At 49.1% G+C, this 19,888-nt stretch overlaps 25 non-coding genes across 25 annotated transcripts; 12 read left to right on the forward strand and 13 right to left on the reverse strand.

Annotated features, from left to right (window-relative positions):
- Positions 1-296: 296 nt before the first annotated feature.
- On the forward strand, positions 297-379 carry TRNAL-CAG (transfer RNA leucine (anticodon CAG)). Its single transcript has one exon. It is a non-coding gene; the product is annotated as a tRNA-Leu (tRNA).
- Positions 380-1,106: 727 nt separating this feature from the next.
- On the forward strand, positions 1,107-1,189 carry TRNAL-CAG (transfer RNA leucine (anticodon CAG)). Its single transcript has one exon. It is a non-coding gene; the product is annotated as a tRNA-Leu (tRNA).
- A 1,530-nt stretch (positions 1,190-2,719) lies between these two features.
- TRNAF-GAA (transfer RNA phenylalanine (anticodon GAA)) lies at positions 2,720-2,792 on the reverse strand. The gene has a single exon. It is a non-coding gene; the product is annotated as a tRNA-Phe (tRNA).
- A 742-nt stretch (positions 2,793-3,534) lies between these two features.
- TRNAF-GAA (transfer RNA phenylalanine (anticodon GAA)) lies at positions 3,535-3,607 on the reverse strand. Its single transcript has one exon. It is a non-coding gene; the product is annotated as a tRNA-Phe (tRNA).
- Positions 3,608-4,346: 739 nt separating this feature from the next.
- Positions 4,347-4,419, reverse strand: TRNAF-GAA (transfer RNA phenylalanine (anticodon GAA)). The gene has a single exon. It is a non-coding gene; the product is annotated as a tRNA-Phe (tRNA).
- A 281-nt stretch (positions 4,420-4,700) lies between these two features.
- Positions 4,701-4,783, forward strand: TRNAL-CAG (transfer RNA leucine (anticodon CAG)). The gene has a single exon. It is a non-coding gene; the product is annotated as a tRNA-Leu (tRNA).
- A 376-nt stretch (positions 4,784-5,159) lies between these two features.
- TRNAF-GAA (transfer RNA phenylalanine (anticodon GAA)) lies at positions 5,160-5,232 on the reverse strand. Its single transcript has one exon. It is a non-coding gene; the product is annotated as a tRNA-Phe (tRNA).
- Positions 5,233-6,306: 1,074 nt separating this feature from the next.
- TRNAF-GAA (transfer RNA phenylalanine (anticodon GAA)) lies at positions 6,307-6,379 on the reverse strand. The gene has a single exon. It is a non-coding gene; the product is annotated as a tRNA-Phe (tRNA).
- A 280-nt stretch (positions 6,380-6,659) lies between these two features.
- Positions 6,660-6,742, forward strand: TRNAL-CAG (transfer RNA leucine (anticodon CAG)). The gene has a single exon. It is a non-coding gene; the product is annotated as a tRNA-Leu (tRNA).
- A 712-nt stretch (positions 6,743-7,454) lies between these two features.
- On the reverse strand, positions 7,455-7,527 carry TRNAF-GAA (transfer RNA phenylalanine (anticodon GAA)). The gene has a single exon. It is a non-coding gene; the product is annotated as a tRNA-Phe (tRNA).
- Positions 7,528-7,807: 280 nt separating this feature from the next.
- On the forward strand, positions 7,808-7,890 carry TRNAL-CAG (transfer RNA leucine (anticodon CAG)). The gene has a single exon. It is a non-coding gene; the product is annotated as a tRNA-Leu (tRNA).
- Positions 7,891-8,266: 376 nt separating this feature from the next.
- On the reverse strand, positions 8,267-8,339 carry TRNAF-GAA (transfer RNA phenylalanine (anticodon GAA)). The gene has a single exon. It is a non-coding gene; the product is annotated as a tRNA-Phe (tRNA).
- Positions 8,340-8,619: 280 nt separating this feature from the next.
- TRNAL-CAG (transfer RNA leucine (anticodon CAG)) lies at positions 8,620-8,702 on the forward strand. Its single transcript has one exon. It is a non-coding gene; the product is annotated as a tRNA-Leu (tRNA).
- Positions 8,703-9,431: 729 nt separating this feature from the next.
- On the forward strand, positions 9,432-9,514 carry TRNAL-CAG (transfer RNA leucine (anticodon CAG)). Its single transcript has one exon. It is a non-coding gene; the product is annotated as a tRNA-Leu (tRNA).
- Positions 9,515-10,223: 709 nt separating this feature from the next.
- TRNAF-GAA (transfer RNA phenylalanine (anticodon GAA)) lies at positions 10,224-10,296 on the reverse strand. Its single transcript has one exon. It is a non-coding gene; the product is annotated as a tRNA-Phe (tRNA).
- A 280-nt stretch (positions 10,297-10,576) lies between these two features.
- On the forward strand, positions 10,577-10,659 carry TRNAL-CAG (transfer RNA leucine (anticodon CAG)). Its single transcript has one exon. It is a non-coding gene; the product is annotated as a tRNA-Leu (tRNA).
- Positions 10,660-11,370: 711 nt separating this feature from the next.
- Positions 11,371-11,443, reverse strand: TRNAF-GAA (transfer RNA phenylalanine (anticodon GAA)). Its single transcript has one exon. It is a non-coding gene; the product is annotated as a tRNA-Phe (tRNA).
- Positions 11,444-11,723: 280 nt separating this feature from the next.
- Positions 11,724-11,806, forward strand: TRNAL-CAG (transfer RNA leucine (anticodon CAG)). The gene has a single exon. It is a non-coding gene; the product is annotated as a tRNA-Leu (tRNA).
- Positions 11,807-12,517: 711 nt separating this feature from the next.
- TRNAF-GAA (transfer RNA phenylalanine (anticodon GAA)) lies at positions 12,518-12,590 on the reverse strand. The gene has a single exon. It is a non-coding gene; the product is annotated as a tRNA-Phe (tRNA).
- Positions 12,591-12,870: 280 nt separating this feature from the next.
- On the forward strand, positions 12,871-12,953 carry TRNAL-CAG (transfer RNA leucine (anticodon CAG)). The gene has a single exon. It is a non-coding gene; the product is annotated as a tRNA-Leu (tRNA).
- A 2,335-nt stretch (positions 12,954-15,288) lies between these two features.
- On the reverse strand, positions 15,289-15,361 carry TRNAF-GAA (transfer RNA phenylalanine (anticodon GAA)). The gene has a single exon. It is a non-coding gene; the product is annotated as a tRNA-Phe (tRNA).
- A 280-nt stretch (positions 15,362-15,641) lies between these two features.
- On the forward strand, positions 15,642-15,724 carry TRNAL-CAG (transfer RNA leucine (anticodon CAG)). The gene has a single exon. It is a non-coding gene; the product is annotated as a tRNA-Leu (tRNA).
- A 1,523-nt stretch (positions 15,725-17,247) lies between these two features.
- On the reverse strand, positions 17,248-17,320 carry TRNAF-GAA (transfer RNA phenylalanine (anticodon GAA)). The gene has a single exon. It is a non-coding gene; the product is annotated as a tRNA-Phe (tRNA).
- Positions 17,321-17,600: 280 nt separating this feature from the next.
- Positions 17,601-17,683, forward strand: TRNAL-CAG (transfer RNA leucine (anticodon CAG)). Its single transcript has one exon. It is a non-coding gene; the product is annotated as a tRNA-Leu (tRNA).
- Positions 17,684-19,206: 1,523 nt separating this feature from the next.
- TRNAF-GAA (transfer RNA phenylalanine (anticodon GAA)) lies at positions 19,207-19,279 on the reverse strand. Its single transcript has one exon. It is a non-coding gene; the product is annotated as a tRNA-Phe (tRNA).
- Between the last annotated feature and the right edge of the window lie 609 nt (positions 19,280-19,888).

Below are 19,888 nucleotides of genomic sequence, written 5' to 3' on the forward strand. Positions count from 1 at the left end.
AACTGAGCTATTTCGGCCTCCTGAGTGCCCGGTGGCCATGGCCTTCCACGGGAGGGGTACAAACTGTAGTACAGCACTTCTCCCAAAGTACTATCTGGAGCTACCAAGAGCTGAGGAGCCACAAGCATGGAGCTGGGCAGTCACACGTGTCTTCCTGACCCTTGCTTGGGTAGTACACAAGATTGTAATATACACCCAATGACGGTCATGGTTTTTCCTTTGGAGAAGTTTCTCCCGCTAAGGCTTAAGGAGTAGAATAGTTCTGTTTGAAAAGTACACTATCTTGCCGACAGGTTGTCAGGATGGCCGAGCGGTCTAAGGCGCTGCGTTCAGGTCGCAGTCTCCTCTGGAGGCGTGGGTTCGAATCCCACTTCTGACAGTGTTCTGAAGCGCGGGCTTTGTCTTTCTCTTTACTAACTATCTCCTTTCTAGGAGGTTGCCGAGTAGAAGAGCGTAGAAAAACAGAATTTGATAGCGCCAGGTTCTTTCAGGGAATCTCCAGAGCAAGTGTGTTCTTTCTGAGCCTCACCAAACCCTTTTTCAAAGAGCTTCTAAAATCCCACCACCTCCAAGAAACCCTACATCGTTCTGATGGACTGTAAGCTGAATTTTTAAATTCCTCTTCGCTGCCATGCAACGCCTGGCCTTTGCCGTAAATTGCCTAAGCTCTCAAACTCCAAACATCTGAGCTGTATCCTCAATGTTCTCATTACAATCTCATTACTTTAGTTGATGCGTAACTAAAAAGCACCTGCTGAATACCCGGGATCGAACCAGGACCTTTAGATCTTCAGTCTAACGCTCTCCCAACTGAGCTATTTCGGCCTCCTGAGTGCCCGGTGGCCCATGGCCATCCACGGGAGGGGTACAAACTGTAGTAACAGCAACTTCTCCCAAAGTACTATCTGGAGCTACCAAGAGCTGAGGAGCCACAAGCATGGAGCTGGGCAGTCACACGTGTCTTCCTGACCCTTGCTTGGGTAGTACACAGATTGTAATATACACCCAATGACGGTCATGGTTTTTCCTTTGGAGAAGTTCTCCCGCTAAGGCTTAAGGAGTAGAATAGTTCTGTTTGGAAAAGTACACTATCTTGCCGACAGGTTGTCAGGATGGCCGAGCGGTCTAAGGCGCTGCGTTCAGGTCGCAGTCTCCTCTGGAGGCGTGGGTTCGAATCCCACTTCTGACAGTGTTCTGAAGCGCGGGCTTTGTCTTTCTCTTTACTTAACTATCTCCTTTCTAGGAGGTTGCCGAGTAGAAGAGCGTAGAAAAACAGAATTTGATAGCGCAGGTTCTTTCAGGGAATCTCCAGAGCAAGGGTGTTCTTTTCTGAGCCTCACCAAACCCTTTTTCAAAGAGCTCTAAAATCCCACCACCTCAAGAAACCCTACATCGTTCTGATGGACTGTAAGCTGAATTTTTAAATTACCTCTTCGCTGCCATGCAACGCCTGGCCTTTGCCGTAAATTGCCTAAGCTCTCAAAACTCCAAACATCTGAGCTGTATCCTCAATGGTTCCTGGCGCTTTTACGCACTGGTGAAGCCTCATTGGGGCAGGGGGTTTATCTTTCACTGCAGCCAGACGTGACTGCTCCTGTCTGCTGCCGTCTGATGGATGATGCCAGCGTGCCTGCGTGCATTAACACATTTCTTCAATTTCAAGGACCGGTGAAGGCAGACTGAAGAATGGTGCCCATGAGCAATATTGTTTAGGCCAGCTGGCAATGCTAGTTAGCTGCTTTCTTCCACCATACCAGTTTTGCTCCTGGAACTGCAGCTCAGCTCCAACCAGGCCAGTGCTGCCGAGTGGTAAAACGGCACACAAGCCGAGGACAGGCCATATTGGAGAAAGACGGGGAACGAATCTCATTACTTTAGTTGATGCGTACCTAAAAAAGCACCTGCCGAAACCCGGATCGAACCAGGGACCTTTAGATCTTCAGTCTAACGCTCTCCCAACTGAGCTATTTCGCCTCCTGAGTGCCCGGTGGCCAATGGCCTTCCACGGGAGGGGTACAAACTGTAGTACAGCACTTCTCCCAAAGTACTATCTGGAGCTACCAAGAGCTGAGGAGCCACAAGCATGGAGCTGGGCAGTCACACGTGGTCTTCCTGACCCTTGCCTTGGGTAGTACACAAGATTGTAATATTACACCCAATGACGGTCATGTTTTTCCTTTGGAGAAGTTCTCCGCTAAGGCTTAAGGAGTAGAATAGTTCTGTATTGGAAAAAGTACACTATCTTGCGACAGGTTGTCAGGATGGCCGAGGGTCTAAGGCGCTGCGTTCCAGGTCGCAGTCTCCTCTGGAGGCGTGGGTTTCGAATCCCACTTCTTGACAGTGTTCTGAAGCGCGGGCTTTGTCTTTCTCTTTACTTAACTATCTCCTTTCTAGGAGGTTGCCGAGTAGAAGAGCGTAGAAAAAACAGAATTTGATAGCGCAGGTTCTTTCAGGGAATCTCCAGAGCAAGGGTGTTCTTTTCTGAGCCTCACAAACCCTTTTTTCAAAGAGCTTCTAAAATCCCACCACCTCCAAGAAACCCTACATCGTTCTGATGGACTGTAAGCTGAATTTTTTTTAAATTCCTCTTCGCTGCCATGCAACGCCTGGCCTTTGCCGTAAATTGCCTAAGCTCTCAAAACTCCAAACATCTGAGCTGTATCCTCAATGTTCTCATTACAATCTCATTACTTTAGTTGATGCGTACCTAAAAAGCACCTGCCGAAACCCGGGATCGAACCAGGGACCTTTAGATCTTCAGTCTAACGCTCTCCCAACTGAGCTATTTCGGCCTCCTGAGTGCCCGGTGGCCAATGGCCTTCCACGGGAGGGTACAAACTGTAGTACAAGCACTTCTCCCAAAGTACTATCTGGAGCTACCAAGAGCTGAGGAGCCACAAGCATGGAGCTGGGCAGTCACACGTGTCTTCCTGACCCTTGCTTGGGTAGTACACAAGATTGTAATATACACCCAATGACGGTCATGGTTTTTCCTTTGGAGAAGTTCTCCCGCTAAGGCTTAAGGAGTAGAATAGTTCTGTTTGGAAAAGTACACTATCTTGCCGACAGGTTGTCAGGAATGGCCGAGCGGTCTAAGGCGCTGCGTTCAGGTCGCAGTCTCCTCTGGAGGCGTGGGTTCGAATCCCACTTCTGACAGTGTTCTGAAGCGCGGGCTTTGTCTTTCTCTTTACTTAACTATCTCCTTTCTAGGAGGTTGCCGAGTAGAAGAGCGTAGAAAAACAGAATTTGATAGCGCAGGTTCTTTCAGGGAATCTCCAGAGCAAGGGTGTTCTTTTCTGAGCCTCACCAAACCCTTTTTCAAAGAGCTTCTAAAATCCCACCAACCTCCAAGAAACCCTACATCGTTCTGATGGACTGTAAGCTGAATTTTTAAATTCCTCTTCGCTGCCATGCAACGCCTTGGCCTTTGCCGTAAATTGCCTAAGCTCTCAAAACCTCCAACATCTGAGCTGTATCCTCAATGTTCTCATTACAATCTCATTACTTTAGTTGATGCGTACCTAAAAAAGCACCTGCCGAAACCCGGGATCGAACCAGGGACCTTTAGATCTTCAGTCTAACGCTCTCCCAACTGAGCTATTTCGGCCTCCTGAGTGCCCGGTGGCCAATGGCCTTCCACGGGAGGGGTACAAACTGTAGTACAGCACTTCTCCCAAAGTACTATCTGGAGCTACCAAGAGCTGAGGAGCCACAAGCATGGAGCTGGGCAGTCACACGGTCTTCCTGACCCTTGCTTGGGTAGTACACAAGATTGTAATATACACCCAATGACGGTCATGGTTTTTCCTTTGGAGAAGTTCTCCCGCTAAGGCTTAAGGAGTAGAATAGTTCTGTTTGGAAAAGTACACTATCTTGCCGACAGGTTGTCAGGATGGCCGAGCGGTTCTAAGGCGCTGCGTTCAGGTCGCAGTCTCCTCTGGAGGCGTGGGTTCGAATCCCACTTCTGACAGTGTTCTGAAGCGCGGGCTTTGTCTTTCTCTTTACTTAACTATCTCCTTTCTAGGAGGTTGCCGAGTAGAAGAGCGTAGAAAAACAGAATTTGATAGCGCAGGTTCTTTCAGGGAATCTCCAGAGCAAGGGTGTTCTTTTCTGAGCCTCACCAAACCCTTTTTCAAAGAGCTTCTAAAATCCCACCACCTCCAAGAAACCCTACATCGTTCTGATGGACTGTAAGCTGAATTTTTAAATTCCTCTTCGCTGCCATGCAACGCCTGGCCTTTGCCGTAAATTGCCTAAGCTCTCAAAACTCCAAACATCTGAGCTGTATCCTCAATGTTCTCATTACAATCTCATTACTTTAGTTGATGCGTACCTAAAAAAGCACCTGCCGAAACCCGGGATCGAACCAGGGACCTTTAGATCTTCAGTCTAACGCTCTCCCAACTGAGCTATTTCGGCCTCCTGAGTGCCCGGTGGCCAATGGGCCTTCCACGGGAGGGGTACAAACTGTAGTACAGCACTTCTCCCAAAGTACTATCTGGAGCTACCAAGAGCTGAGGAGCCACAAGCATGGAGCTGGGCAGTCACACGTGTCTTCCTGACCCTTGCTTGGGTAGTACACAAGATTGTAATATACACCCAATGACGGTCATGGTTTTTCCTTTGGAGAAGTTCTCCCGCTAAGGCTTAAGGAGTAGAATAGTTCTGTTTGGAAAAGTACACTATCTTGCCGACAGGTTGTCAGGATGGCCGAGCGGTCTAAGGCGCTGCGTTCAGGTCGCAGTCTCCTCTGGAGGCGTGGGTTCGAATCCCACTTCTGACAGTGTTCTGAAGCGCGGGCTTTGTCTTTCTCTTTACTTAACTATCTCCTTTCTAGGAGGTTGCCGAGTAGAAGAGCGTAGAAAAACAGAATTTGATAGCGCAGGTTCTTTCAGGGAATCTCCAGAGCAAGGGCGTTCTTTTCTGAGCCTCACCAAAACCTTTTTCAAAGAGCTTCTAAAATCCCACCACCTCCAAGAAACCCTACATCGTTCTGATGGACTGTAAGCTGAATTTTTAAATTCCTCTTCGCTGCCATGCAACGCCTGGCCTTGCCGTAAATTGCCTAAGCTCTCAAAACTCCAAACATCTTGAGCTGTATCCTCAATGTTCTCATTACAATCTCATTACTTTAGTTGATGCGTACCTAAAAAAGCACCTGCCGAAACCCGGGATCGAACCAGGGACCTTTAGATCTTCAGTCTAACGCTCTCCCAACTGAGCTATTTCGGCCTCCTGAGTGCCCGGTGGCCAATGGCCTTCCACGGGAGGGGTACAAACTGTAGTACAGCACTTCTCCCAAAGTACTATCTGGAGCTACCAAGAGCTGAGGAGCCACAAGCATGGAGCTGGGCAGTCACACGTGTCCTTCCTGACCCTTGCTTGGGTAGTACACAAGATTGTAATATACACCCAATGACGGTCATGGTTTTTCCTTTGGAGAAGTTCTCCCGCTAAGGCTTAAGGAGTAGAATAGTTCTGTTTGGAAAAGTACACTATCTTGCCGACAGGTTGTCAGGATGGCCGAGCGGTCCTAAGGCGCTGCGTTCAGGTCGCAGTCTCCTCTGGAGGCGTGGGTTCGAATCCCACTTCTGACAGTGTTCTGAAGCGCGGGCTTTGTCTTTCTCTTTACTTAACTATCTCCTTTCTAGGAGGTTGCCGAGTAGAAGAGCGTAGAAAACAGAATTTGATAGCGCAGGTTCTTTCAGGGAATCTCCAGAGCAAGGGTGTTCTTTTCTGAGCCTCACCAAACCTTTTTCAAAGAGCTTCTAAAATCCCACCACCTCCAAGAAACCCTACATCGTTCTGATGGACTGTAAGCTGAATTTTTAAATTCCTCTTCGCTGCCATGCAACGCCTGGCCTTTGCCGTAAATTGCCTAAGCTCTCAAAACTCCAAACATCTGAGCTGTATCCTCAATGTTCCTGGCGCTTTTACGCACTGGTGAAGCCTCATGGGGGCAGGGGTTTATCTTTCACTGCAGCCAGACGTGACTGCTCCTGTCTGCTGCCGTCTGATGGATGATGCCAGCGTGCCTGCGTGCATTACACATTTCTTCCATTTCAAGGACCGGTGAAGGCAGACTGAAGAATGGTGCCCATGAGCAATATTGTTTAGGCCAGCTGGGCAATGCTAGTTAGCTGCTTTCTTCCACCATACAGTTTTGCTCCTGGAACTGCAGCTCAGCTCCAACCAGGCCAGTGCTGCCGAGTGGTAAAACGGCACACAAGCCGAGGACAGGCCATTTTGGAGGAAAGACGGGAACGAATCTCATTACTTTAGTTGATGCGTACCTAAAAAAGCACCTGCCGAAACCCGGGATCGAACCAGGGACCTTTAGATCTTCAGTCTAACGCTCTCCCAACTGAGCTATTTCGGCCTCCTGAGTGCCCGGTGGCCAATGGCCTTCCACGGGAGGGGTACAAACTGTAGTACAGCACTTCTCCCAAAGTACTATCTGGAGCTACCAAGAGCTGAGGAGCCACAAGCATGGAGCTGGGCAGTCACACGTGTCTTCCTGACCCTTGCTTGGGTAGTACACAAGATTGTAATATACACCCAATGACGGTCATGGTTTTTCCTTTGAAGAAGTTCTCCCGCTAAGGCTTAAGGAGTAGAATAGTTCTGTTTGGAAAAGTACACTATCTTGCCGACAGGTTGTCAGGATGGCCGAGCGGTCTAAGGCGCTGCGTTCAGGTCGCAGTCTCCTCTGGAGGCGTGGGTTCGAATCCCACTTCTGACAGTGTTCTGAAGCGCGGGCTTTGTCTTTCTCTTTACTTAACTATCTCCTTTCTAGGAGGTTGCCGAGTAGAAGAGCGTAGAAAAACAGAATTTGATAGCGCAGGTTCTTTCAGGGAATCTCCAGAGCAAGGGTGTTCTTTTCTGAGCCTCACCAAACCCTTTTTCAAAGAGCTTCTAAAATCCCACCACCTCCAAGAAACCCTACATCGTTCTGATGGACTGTAAGCTGAATTTTTAAATTCCTCTTCGCTGCCATGCAACGCCTGGCCTTTGCCGTAAATTGCCTAAGCTCTCAAAACTCCAAACATCTGAGCTGTATCCTCAATGTTCCTGGCGCTTTTACGCACTGGTGAAGCCTCATGGGGGCAGGGGTTTATCTTTCACTGCAGCCAGACGTGACTGCTCCTGTCTGCTGCCGTCTGATGGATGATGCCAGCGTGCCTGCGTGCATTACACATTTCTTCAATTTCAAGGGACCGGTGAAGGCAGACTGAAGAATGGTGCCCATGAGCAATATTGTTTAGGCCAGCTGGGCAATGCTAGTTAGCTGCTTTCTTCCACCATACCAGTTTGCTCCTGGAACTGCAGCTCAGCTCCAACCAGGCCAGTGCTGCCGAGTGGTAAAACGGCACACAAGCCGAGGACAGGCCATTTTGGAGGAAAGACGGGAACGAATCTCATTACTTTAGTTGATGCGTACCTAAAAAAGCACCTGCCGAAACCCGGGATCGAACCAGGGACCTTTAGATCTTCAGTCTAACGCTCTCCCAACTGAGCTATTTCGGCCTCCTGAGTGCCCGGTGGCCAATGGCCTTCCACGGGAGGGGTACAAACTGTAGTACAGCACTTCTCCCAAAGTACTATCTGGAGCTACCAAGAGCTGAGGAGCCACAAGCATGGAGCTGGGCAGTCACACGTGTCTTCCTGACCCTTGCTTGGGTAGTACACAAGATTGTAATATACACCCAATGACGGTCATGGTTTTTCCTTTGGAGAAGTTCTCCCGCTAAGGCTTAAGGAGTAGAATAGTTCTGTTTGGAAAAGTACACTATCTTGCCGACAGGTTGTCAGGATGGCCGAGCGGTCTAAGGCGCTGCGTTCAGGTCGCAGTCTCCTCTGGAGGCGTGGGTTCGAATCCCACTTCTGACAGTGTTCTGAAGCGCGGGCTTTGTCTTTCTCTTTACTTAACTATCTCCTTTCTAGGAGGTTGCCGAGTAGAAGAGCGTAGAAAAACAGAATTTGATAGCGCAGGTTCTTTCAGGGAATCTCCAGAGCAAGGGTGTTCTTTTCTGAGCCTCACCAAACCCTTTTTCAAAGAGCTTCTAAAATCCCACCACCTCCAAGAAACCCTACATCGTTCTGATGGACTGTAAGCTGAATTTTTAAATTCCTCTTCGCTGCCATGCAACGCCTGGCCTTTGCCGTAAATTGCCTAAGCTCTCAAAACTCCAAACATCTGAGCTGTATCCTCAATGTTCTCATTACAATCTCATTACTTAAGTTGATGCGTACCTAAAAAAGCACCTGCCGAAACCCGGGATCGAACCAGGGACCTTTAGATCTTCAGTCTAACGCTCTCCCAACTGAGCTATTTCGGCCTCCTGAGTGCCCGGTGGCCAATGGCCTTCCACGGGAGGGGTACAAACTGTAGTACAGCACTTCTCCCAAAGTACTATCTGGAGCTACCAAGAGCTGAGGAGCCACAAGCATGGAGCTGGGCAGTCACACGTGTCTTCCTGACCCTTGCTTGGGTAGTACACAAGATTGTAATATACACCCAATGACGGTCATGGTTTTTCCTTTGGAGAAGTTCTCCCGCTAAGGCTTAAGGAGTAGAATAGTTCTGTTTGGAAAAGTACACTATCTTGCCGACAGGTTGTCAGGATGGCCGAGCGGTCTAAGGCGCTGCGTTCAGGTCGCAGTCTCCTCTGGAGGCGTGGGTTCGAATCCCACTTCTGACAGTGTTCTGAAGCGCGGGCTTTGTCTTTCTCTTTACTTAACTATCTCCTTTCTAGGAGGTTGCCGAGTAGAAGAGCGTAGAAAAACAGAATTTGATAGCGCAGGTTCTTTCAGGGAATCTCCAGAGCAAGGGTGTTCTTTTCTGAGCCTCACCAAACCCTTTTTCAAAGAGCTTCTAAAATCCCACCACCTCCAAGAAACCCTACATCGTTCTGATGGACTGTAAGCTGAATTTTTAAATTCCTCTTCGCTGCCATGCAACGCCTGGCCTTTGCCGTAAATTGCCTAAGCTCTCAAAACTCCAAACATCTGAGCTGTATCCTCAATGTTCTCATTACAATCTCATTACTTTAGTTGATGCGTACCTAAAAAAGCACCTGCTGAAACCCGGGATCGAACCAGGGACCTTTAGATCTTCAGTCTAACGCTCTCCCAACTGAGCTATTTCGGCCTCCTGAGTGCCCGGTGGCCAATGGCCATCCACGGGAGGGGTACAAACTGTAGTACAGCACTTCTCCCAAAGTACTATCTGGAGCTACCAAGAGCTGAGGAGCCACAAGCATGGAGCTGGGCAGTCACACGTGTCTTCCTGACCCTTGCTTGGGTAGTACACAAGATTGTAATATACACCCAATGACGGTCATGGTTTTTCCTTTGGAGAAGTTCTCCCGCTAAGGCTTAAGGAGTAGAATAGTTCTGTTTGGAAAAGTACACTATCTTGCCGACAGGTTGTCAGGATGGCCGAGCGGTCTAAGGCGCTGCGTTCAGGTCGCAGTCTCCTCTGGAGGCGTGGGTTCGAATCCCACTTCTGACAGTGTTCTGAAGCGCGGGCTTTGTCTTTCTCTTTACTTAACTATCTCCTTTCTAGGAGGTTGCCGAGTAGAAGAGCGTAGAAAACAGAATTTGATAGCGCAGGTTCTTTCAGGGAATCTCCAGAGCAAGGGTGTTCTTTTCTGAGCCTCACCAAACCCTTTTCAAAGAGCTTCTAAAATCCCACCACCTCCAAGAAACCCTACATCGTTCTGATGGACTGTAAGCTGAATTTTTAAATTCCTCTTCGCTGCCATGCAACGCCTGGCCTTTGCCGTAAATTGCCTAAGCTCTCAAAACTCCAAACATCTGAGCTGTATCCTCAATGTTCCTGGCGCTTTTACGCACTGGTGAAGCCTCATGGGGGCAGGGGTTTATCTTTCACTGCAGCCAGACGTGACTGCTCCTGTCTGCTGCCGTCTGATGGATGATGCCAGCGTGCCTGCGTGCATTACACATTTCTTCAATTTCAAGGACCGGTGAAGGCAGACTGAAGAATGGTGCCCATGAGCAATATCGTTTAGGCCAGCTGGGCAATGCTAGTTAGCTGCTTTCTTCCACCATACCAGTTTGCTCCTGGAACTGCAGCTCAGCTCCAACCAGGCCAGTGCTGCCGAGTGGTAAAACGGCACACAAGCCGAGGACAGGCCATATTGGAGGAAAGACGGGAACGAATCTCATTACTTTAGTTGATGCGTACCTAAAAAAGCACCTGCCGAAACCCGGGATCGAACCAGGGACCTTTAGATCTTCAGTCTAACGCTCTCCCAACTGAGCTATTTCGGCCTCCTGAGTGCCCGGTGGCCAATGGCCTTCCACGGGAGGGGTACAAACTGTAGTACAGCACTTCTCCCAAAGTACTATCTGGAGCTACCAAGAGCTGAGGAGCCACAAGCATGGAGCTGGGCAGTCACACGTGTCTTCCTGACCCTTGCTTGGGTAGTACACAAGATTGTAATGTACACCCAATGACGGTCATGGTTTTTCCTTTGGAGAAGTTCTCCCGCTAAGGCTTAAGGAGTAGAATAGTTCTGTTTGGAAAAGTACACTATCTTGCCGACAGGTTGTCAGGATGGCCGAGCGGTCTAAGGCGCTGCGTTCAGGTCGCAGTCTCCTCTGGAGGCGTGGGTTCGAATCCCACTTCTGACAGTGTTCTGAAGCGCGGGCTTTGTCTTTCTCTTTACTTAACTATCTCCTTTCTAGGAGGTTGCCGAGTAGAAGAGCGTAGAAAAACAGAATTTGATAGCGCAGGTTCTTTCAGGGAATCTCCAGAGCAAGGGTGTTCTTTTCTGAGCCTCACCAAACCCTTATTCAAAGAGCTTCTAAAATCCCACCACCTCCAAGAAACCCTACATCGTTCTGATGGACTGTAAGCTGAATTTTTAAATTCCTCTTCGCTGCCATGCAACGCCTGGCCTTTGCCGTAAATTGCCTAAGCTCTCAAAACTCCAAACATCTGAGCTGTATCCTCAATGTTCCTGGCGCTTTTACGCACTGGTGAAGCCTCATGGGGGCAGGGGTTTATCTTTCACTGCAGCCAGACGTGACTGCTCCTGTCTGCTGCCGTCTGATGGATGATGCCAGCGTGCCTGCGTGCATTACACATTTCTTCAATTTCAAGGACCGGTGAAGGCAGACTGAAGAATGGTGCCCATGAGCAATATTGTTTAGGCCAGCTGGGCAATGCTAGTTAGCTGCTTTCTTCCACCATACCAGTTTGCTCCTGGAACTGCAGCTCAGCTCCAACCAGGCCAGTGCTGCCGAGTGGTAAAACGGCACACAAGCCGAGGACAGGCCATTTTGGAGGAAAGACGGGAACGAATCTCATTACTTTAGTTGATGCGTACCTAAAAAAGCACCTGCCGAAACCCGGGATCGAACCAGGGACCTTTAGATCTTCAGTCTAACGCTCTCCCAACTGAGCTATTTCGGCCTCCTGAGTGCCCGGTGGCCAATGGCCTTCCACGGGAGGGGTACAAACTGTAGTACAGCACTTCTCCCAAAGTACTATCTGGAGCTACCAAGAGCTGAGGAGCCACAAGCATGGAGCTGGGCAGTCACACGTGTCTTCCTGACCCTTGCTTGGGTAGTACACAAGATTGTAATATACACCCAATGACGGTCATGGTTTTTCCTTTGAAGAAGTTCTCCCGCTAAGGCTTAAGGAGTAGAATAGTTCTGTTTGGAAAAGTACACTATCTTGCCGACAGGTTGTCAGGATGGCCGAGCGGTCTAAGGCGCTGCGTTCAGGTCGCAGTCTCCTCTGGAGGCGTGGGTTCGAATCCCACTTCTGACAGTGTTCTGAAGCGCGGGCTTTGTCTTTCTCTTTACTTAACTATCTCCTTTCTAGGAGGTTGCCGAGTAGAAGAGCGTAGAAAAACAGAATTTGATAGCGCAGGTTCTTTCAGGGAATCTCCAGAGCAAGGGTGTTCTTTTCTGAGCCTCACCAAACCCTTTTTCAAAGAGCTTCTAAAATCCCACCACCTCCAAGAAACCCTACATCGTTCTGATGGACTGTAAGCTGAATTTTTAAATTCCTCTTCGCTGCCATGCAACGCCTGGCCTTTGCCGTAAATTGCCTAAGCTCTCAAAACTCCAAACATCTGAGCTGTATCCTCAATGTTCCTGGCGCTTTTACGCACTGGTGAAGCCTCATGGGGGCAGGGGTTTATCTTTCACTGCAGCCAGACGTGACTGCTCCTGTCTGCTGCCGTCTGATGGATGATGCCAGCGTGCCTGCGTGCATTACACATTTCTTCAATTTCAAGGACCGGTGAAGGCAGACTGAAGAATGGTGCCCATGAGCAATATTGTTTAGGCCAGCTGGGCAATGCTAGTTAGCTGCTTTCTTCCACCATACCAGTTTGCTCCTGGAACTGCAGCTCAGCTCCAACCAGGCCAGTGCTGCCGAGTGGTAAAACGGCACACAAGCCGAGGACAGGCCATTTTGGAGGAAAGACGGGAACGAATCTCATTACTTTAGTTGATGCGTACCTAAAAAAGCACCTGCCGAAACCCGGGATCGAACCAGGGACCTTTAGATCTTCAGTCTAACGCTCTCCCAACTGAGCTATTTCGGCCTCCTGAGTGCCCGGTGGCCAATGGCCTTCCACGGGAGGGGTACAAACTGTAGTACAGCACTTCTCCCAAAGTACTATCTGGAGCTACCAAGAGCTGAGGAGCCACAAGCATGGAGCTGGGCAGTCACACGTGTCTTCCTGACCCTTGCTTGGGTAGTACACAAGATTGTAATATACACCCAATGACGGTCATGGTTTTTCCTTTGGAGAAGTTCTCCCGCTAAGGCTTAAGGAGTAGAATAGTTCTGTTTGGAAAAGTACACTATCTTGCCGACAGGTTGTCAGGATGGCCGAGCGGTCTAAGGCGCTGCGTTCAGGTCGCAGTCTCCTCTGGAGGCGTGGGTTCGAATCCCACTTCTGACAGTGTTCTGAAGCGCGGGCTTTGTCTTTCTCTTTACTTAACTATCTCCTTTCTAGGAGGTTGCCGAGTAGAAGAGCGTAGAAAAACAGAATTTGATAGCGCAGGTTCTTTCAGGGAATCTCCAGAGCAAGGGTGTTCTTTTCTGAGCCTCACCAAACCCTTTTTCAAAGAGCTTCTAAAATCCCACCACCTCCAAGAAACCCTACATCGTTCTGATGGACTGTAAGCTGAATTTTTAAATTCCTCTTCGCTGCCATGCAACGCCTGGCCTTTGCCGTAAATTGCCTAAGCTCTCAAAACTCCAAACATCTGAGCTGTATCCTCAATGTTCTCATTACAATCTCATTACTTTAGTTGATGCGTACCTAAAAAAGCACCTGACGAAACCCGGGATCGAACCAGGGACCTTTAGATCTTCAGTCTAACGCTCTCCCAACTGAGCTATTTCGGCCTCCTGAGTGCCCGGTGGCCAATGGCCTTCCACGGGAGGGGTACAAACTGTAGTACAGCACTTCTCCCAAAGTACTATCTGGAGCTACCAAGAGCTGAGGAGCCACAAGCATGGAGCTGGGCAGTCACACGTGTCTTCCTGACCCTTGCTTGGGTAGTACACAAGATTGTAATATACACCCAATGACGGTCATGGTTTTTCCTTTGGAGAAGTTCTCCCGCTAAGGCTTAAGGAGTAGAATAGTTCTGTTTGGAAAAGTACACTATCTTGCCGACAGGTTGTTAGGATGGCCGAGCGGTCTAAGGCGCTGCGTTCAGGTCGCAGTCTCCTCTGGAGGCGTGGGTTCGAATCCCACTTCTGACAGTGTTCTGAAGCGCGGGCTTTGTCTTTCTCTTTACTTAACTATCTCCTTTCTAGGAGGTTGCCGAGTAGAAGAGCGTAGAAAAACAGAATTTGATAGCGCAGGTTCTTTCAGGGAATCTCCAGAGCAAGGGTGTTCTTTTCTGAGCCTCACCAAACCCTTTTTCAAAGAGCTTCTAAAATCCCACCACCTCCAAGAAACCCTACATCGTTCTGATGGACTGTAAGCTGAATTTTTAAATTCCTCTTCGCTGCCATGCAACGCCTGGCCTTTGCCGTAAATTGCCTAAGCTCTCAAAACTCCAAACATCTGAGCTGTATCCTCAATGTTCTCATTACAATCTCATTACTTTAGTTGATGCGTACCTAAAAAAGCACCTGACGAAACCCGGGATCGAACCAGGGACCTTTAGATCTTCAGTCTAACGCTCTCCCAACTGAGCTATTTCGGCCTCCTGAGTGCCCGGTGGCCAATGGCCTTCCACGGGAGGGGTACAAACTGTAGTACAGCACTTCTCCCAAAGTACTATCTGGAGCTACCAAGAGCTGAGGAGCCACAAGCATGGAGCTGGGCAGTCACACGTGTCTTCCTGACCCTTGCTTGGGTAGTACACAAGATTGTAATATACACCCAATGACGGTCATGGTTTTTCCTTTGGAGAAGTTCTCCCGCTAAGGCTTAAGGAGTAGAATAGTTCTGTTTGGAAAAGTACACTATCTTGCCGACAGGTTGTTAGGATGGCCGAGCGGTCTAAGGCGCTGCGTTCAGGTCGCAGTCTCCTCTGGAGGCGTGGGTTCGAATCCCACTTCTGACAGTGTTCTGAAGCGCGGGCTTTGTCTTTCTCTTTACTTAACTATCTCCTTTCTAGGAGGTTGCCGAGTAGAAGAGCGTAGAAAAACAGAATTTGATAGCGCAGGTTCTTTCAGGGAATCTCCAGAGCAAGGGTGTTCTTTTCTGAGCCTCACCAAACCCTTTTTCAAAGAGCTTCTAAAATCCCACCACCTCCAAGAAACCCTACATCATTCTGATGGACTGTAAGCTGAATTTTTAAATTCCTCTTCGCTGCCATGCAACGCCTGGCCTTTGCCGTAAATTGCCTAAGCTCTCAAAACTCCAAACATCTGAGCTGTATCCTCAATGTTCCTGGCGCTTTTACGCACTGGTGAAGCCTCATGGGGGCAGGGGTTTATCTTTCACTGCAGCCAGACGTGACTGCTCCTGTCTGCTGCCGTCTGATGGATGATGCCAGCGTGCCTGCGTGCATTACACATTTCTTCAATTTCAAGGACCGGTGAAGGCAGACTGAAGAATGGTGCCCATGAGCAATATCGTTTAGGCCAGCTGGGCAATGCTAGTTAGCTGCTTTCTTCCACCATACCAGTTTGCTCCTGGAACTGCAGCTCAGCTCCAACCAGGCCAGTGCTGCCGAGTGGTAAAACGGCACACAAGCCGAGGACAGGCCATATTGGAGGAAAGACGGGAACGAATCTCATTACTTTAGTTGATGCGTACCTAAAAAAGCACCTGCCGAAACCCGGGATCGAACCAGGGACCTTTAGATCTTCAGTCTAACGCTCTCCCAACTGAGCTATTTCGGCCTCCTGAGTGCCCGGTGGCCAATGGCCTTCCACGGGAGGGGTACAAACTGTAGTACAGCACTTCTCCCAAAGTACTATCTGGAGCTACCAAGAGCTGAGGAGCCACAAGCATGGAGCTGGGCAGTCACACGTGTCTTCCTGACCCTTGCTTGGGTAGTACACAAGATTGTAATATACACCCAATGACGGTCATGGTTTTTCCTTTGGAGAAGTTCTCCCGCTAAGGCTTAAGGAGTAGAATAGTTCTGTTTGGAAAAGTACACTATCTTGCCGACAGGTTGTCAGGATGGCCGAGCGGTCTAAGGCGCTGCGTTCAGGTCGCAGTCTCCTCTGGAGGCGTGGGTTCGAATCCCACTTCTGACAGTGTTCTGAAGCGCGGGCTTTGTCTTTCTCTTTACTTAACTATCTCCTTTCTAGGAGGTTGCCGAGTAGAAGAGCGTAGAAAAACAGAATTTGATAGAGCAGGTTCTTTCAGGGAATCTCCAGAGCAAGGGTGTTCTTTTCTGAGCCTCACCAAACCCTTTTTCAAAGAGCTTCTAAAATCCCACCACCTCCAAGAAACCCTACATCGTTCTGATGGACTGTAAGCTGAATTTTTAAATTCCTCTTCGCTGCCATGCAACGCCTGGCCTTTGCCGTAAATTGCCTAAGCTCTCAAAACTCCAAACATCTGAGCTGTATCCTCAATGTTCTCATTACAATCTCATTACTTTAGTTGATGCGTACCTAAAAAAGCACCTGACGAAACCCGGGATCGAACCAGGGACCTTTAGATCTTCAGTCTAACGCTCTCCCAACTGAGCTATTTCGGCCTCCTGAGTGCCCGGTGGCCAATGGCCTTCCACGGGAGGGGTACAAACTGTAGTACAGCACTTCTCCCAAAGTACTATCTGGAGCTACCAAGAGCTGAGGAGCCACAAGCATGGAGCTGGGCAGTCACACGTGTCTTCCTGACCCTTGCTTGGGTAGTACACAAGATTGTAATATACACCCAATGACGGTCATGGTTTTTCCTTTGGAGAAGTTCTCCCGCTAAGGCTTAAGGAGTAGAATAGTTCTGTTTGGAAAAGTACACTATCTTGCCGACAGGTTGTTAGGATGGCCGAGCGGTCTAAGGCGCTGCGTTCAGGTCGCAGTCTCCTCTGGAGGCGTGGGTTCGAATCCCACTTCTGACAGTGTTCTGAAGCGCGGGCTTTGTCTTTCTCTTTACTTAACTATCTCCTTTCTAGGAGGTTGCCGAGTAGAAGAGCGTAGAAAAACAGAATTTGATAGCGCAGGTTCTTTCAGGGAATCTCCAGAGCAAGGGTGTTCTTTTCTGAGCCTCACCAAACCCTTTTTCAAAGAGCTTCTAAAATCCCACCACCTCCAAGAAACCCTACATCATTCTGATGGACTGTAAGCTGAATTTTTAAATTCCTCTTCGCTGCCATGCAACGCCTGGCCTTTGCCGTAAATTGCCTAAGCTCTCAAAACTCCAAACATCTGAGCTGTATCCTCAATGTTCCTGGCGCTTTTACGCACTGGTGAAGCCTCATGGGGGCAGGGGTTTATCTTTCACTGCAGCCAGACGTGACTGCTCCTGTCTGCTGCCGTCTGATGGATGATGCCAGCGTGCCTGCGTGCATTACACATTTCTTCAATTTCAAGGACCGGTGAAGGCAGACTGAAGAATGGTGCCCATGAGCAATATCGTTTAGGCCAGCTGGGCAATGCTAGTTAGCTGCTTTCTTCCACCATACCAGTTTGCTCCTGGAACTGCAGCTCAGCTCCAACCAGGCCAGTGCTGCCGAGTGGTAAAACGGCACACAAGCCGAGGACAGGCCATATTGGAGGAAAGACGGGAACGAATCTCATTACTTTAGTTGATGCGTACCTAAAAAAGCACCTGCCGAAACCCGGGATCGAACCAGGGACCTTTAGATCTTCAGTCTAACGCTCTCCCAACTGAGCTATTTCGGCCTCCTGAGTGCCCGGTGGCCAATGGCCTTCCACGGGAGGGGTACAAACTGTAGTACAGCACTTCTCCCAAAGTACTATCTGGAGCTACCAAGAGCTGAGGAGCCACAAGCATGGAGCTGGGCAGTCACACGTGTCTTCCTGACCCTTGCTTGGGTAGTACACAAGATTGTAATATACACCCAATGACGGTCATGGTTTTTCCTTTGGAGAAGTTCTCCCGCTAAGGCTTAAGGAGTAGAATAGTTCTGTTTGGAAAAGTACACTATCTTGCCGACAGGTTGTCAGGATGGCCGAGCGGTCTAAGGCGCTGCGTTCAGGTCGCAGTCTCCTCTGGAGGCGTGGGTTCGAATCCCACTTCTGACAGTGTTCTGAAGCGCGGGCTTTGTCTTTCTCTTTACTTAACTATCTCCTTTCTAGGAGGTTGCCGAGTAGAAGAGCGTAGAAAAACAGAATTTGATAGCGTAGGTTCTTTCAGGGAATCTCCAGAGCAAGGGTGTTCTTTTCTGAGCCTCACCAAACCCTTTTTCAAAGAGCTTCTAAAATCCCACCACCTCCAAGAAACCCTACATCGTTCTGATGGACTGTAAGCTGAATTTTTAAATTCCTCTTCGCTGCCATGCAACGCCTGGCCTTTGCCGTAAATTGCCTAAGCTCTCAAAACTCCAAACATCTGAGCTGTATCCTCAATGTTCTCATTACAATCTCATTACTTTAGTTGATGCGTACCTAAAAAAGCACCTGACGAAACCCGGGATCGAACCAGGGACCTTTAGATCTTCAGTCTAACGCTCTCCCAACTGAGCTATTTCGGCCTCCTGAGTGCCCGGTGGCCAATGGCCTTCCACGGGAGGGGTACAAACTGTAGTACAGCACTTCTCCCAAAGTACTATCTGGAGCTACCAAGAGCTGAGGAGCCACAAGCATGGAGCTGGGCAGTCACACGTGTCTTCCTGACCCTTGCTTGGGTAGTACACAAGATTGTAATATACACCCAATGACGGTCATGGTTTTTCCTTTGGAGAAGTTCTCCCGCTAAGGCTTAAGGAGTAGAATAGTTCTGTTTGGAAAAGTACACTATCTTGCCGACAGGTTGTTAGGATGGCCGAGCGGTCTAAGGCGCTGCGTTCAGGTCGCAGTCTCCTCTGGAGGCGTGGGTTCGAATCCCACTTCTGACAGTGTTCTGAAGCGCGGGCTTTGTCTTTCTCTTTACTTAACTATCTCCTTTCTAGGAGGTTGCCGAGTAGAAGAGCGTAGAAAAACAGAATTTGATAGCGCAGGTTCTTTCAGGGAATCTCCAGAGCAAGGGTGTTCTTTTCTGAGCCTCACCAAACCCTTTTTCAAAGAGCTTCTAAAATCCCACCACCTCCAAGAAACCCTACATCATTCTGATGGACTGTAAGCTGAATTTTTAAATTCCTCTTCGCTGCCATGCAACGCCTGGCCTTTGCCGTAAATTGCCTAAGCTCTCAAAACTCCAAACATCTGAGCTGTATCCTCAATGTTCCTGGCGCTTTTACGCACTGGTGAAGCCTCATGGGGGCAGGGGTTTATCTTTCACTGCAGCCAGACGTGACTGCTCCTGTCTGCTGCCGTCTGATGGATGATGCCAGCGTGCCTGCGTGCATTACACATTTCTTCAATTTCAAGGACCGGTGAAGGCAGACTGAAGAATGGTGCCCATGAGCAATATCGTTTAGGCCAGCTGGGCAATGCTAGTTAGCTGCTTTCTTCCACCATACCAGTTTGCTCCTGGAACTGCAGCTCAGCTCCAACCAGGCCAGTGCTGCCGAGTGGTAAAACGGCACACAAGCCGAGGACAGGCCATATTGGAGGAAAGACGGGAACGAATCTCATTACTTTAGTTGATGCGTACCTAAAAAAGCACCTGCCGAAACCCGGGATCGAACCAGGGACCTTTAGATCTTCAGTCTAACGCTCTCCCAACTGAGCTATTTCGGCCTCCTGAGTGCCCGGTGGCCAATGGCCTTCCACGGGAGGGGTACAAACTGTAGTACAGCACTTCTCCCAAAGTACTATCTGGAGCTACCAAGAGCTGAGGAGCCACAAGCATGGAGCTGGGCAGTCACACGTGTCTTCCTGACCCTTGCTTGGGTAGTACACAAGATTGTAATATACACCCAATGACGGTCATGGTTTTTCCTTTGGAGAAGTTCTCCCGCTAAGGCTTAAGGAGTAGAATAGTTCTGTTTGGAAAAGTACACTATCTTGCCGACAGGTTGTCAGGATGGCCGAGCGGTCTAAGGCGCTGCGTTCAGGTCGCAGTCTCCTCTGGAGGCGTGGGTTCTAATCCAACTTCTGACAGTGTTCTGAAGCGCGGGCTTTGTCTTTCTCTTTACTTAACTATCTCCTTTCTAGGAGGTTGCCGAGTAGAAGAGCGTAGAAAAACAGAATTTGATAGCGCAGGTTCTTTCAGGGAATCTCCAGAGCAAGGGTGTTCTTTTCTGAGCCTCACCAAACCCTTTTTCAAAGAGCTTCTAAAATCCCACCACCTCCAAGAAACCCTACATCGTTCTGATGGACTGTAAGCTGAATTTTTAAATTCCTCTT

The sequence above is a fragment of the Dendropsophus ebraccatus genome, unplaced genomic scaffold (assembly GCF_027789765.1).
Source record: "Dendropsophus ebraccatus isolate aDenEbr1 unplaced genomic scaffold, aDenEbr1.pat pat_scaffold_706_ctg1, whole genome shotgun sequence".
Classification (NCBI taxonomy): Eukaryota; Metazoa; Chordata; class Amphibia; order Anura; family Hylidae; genus Dendropsophus; species Dendropsophus ebraccatus.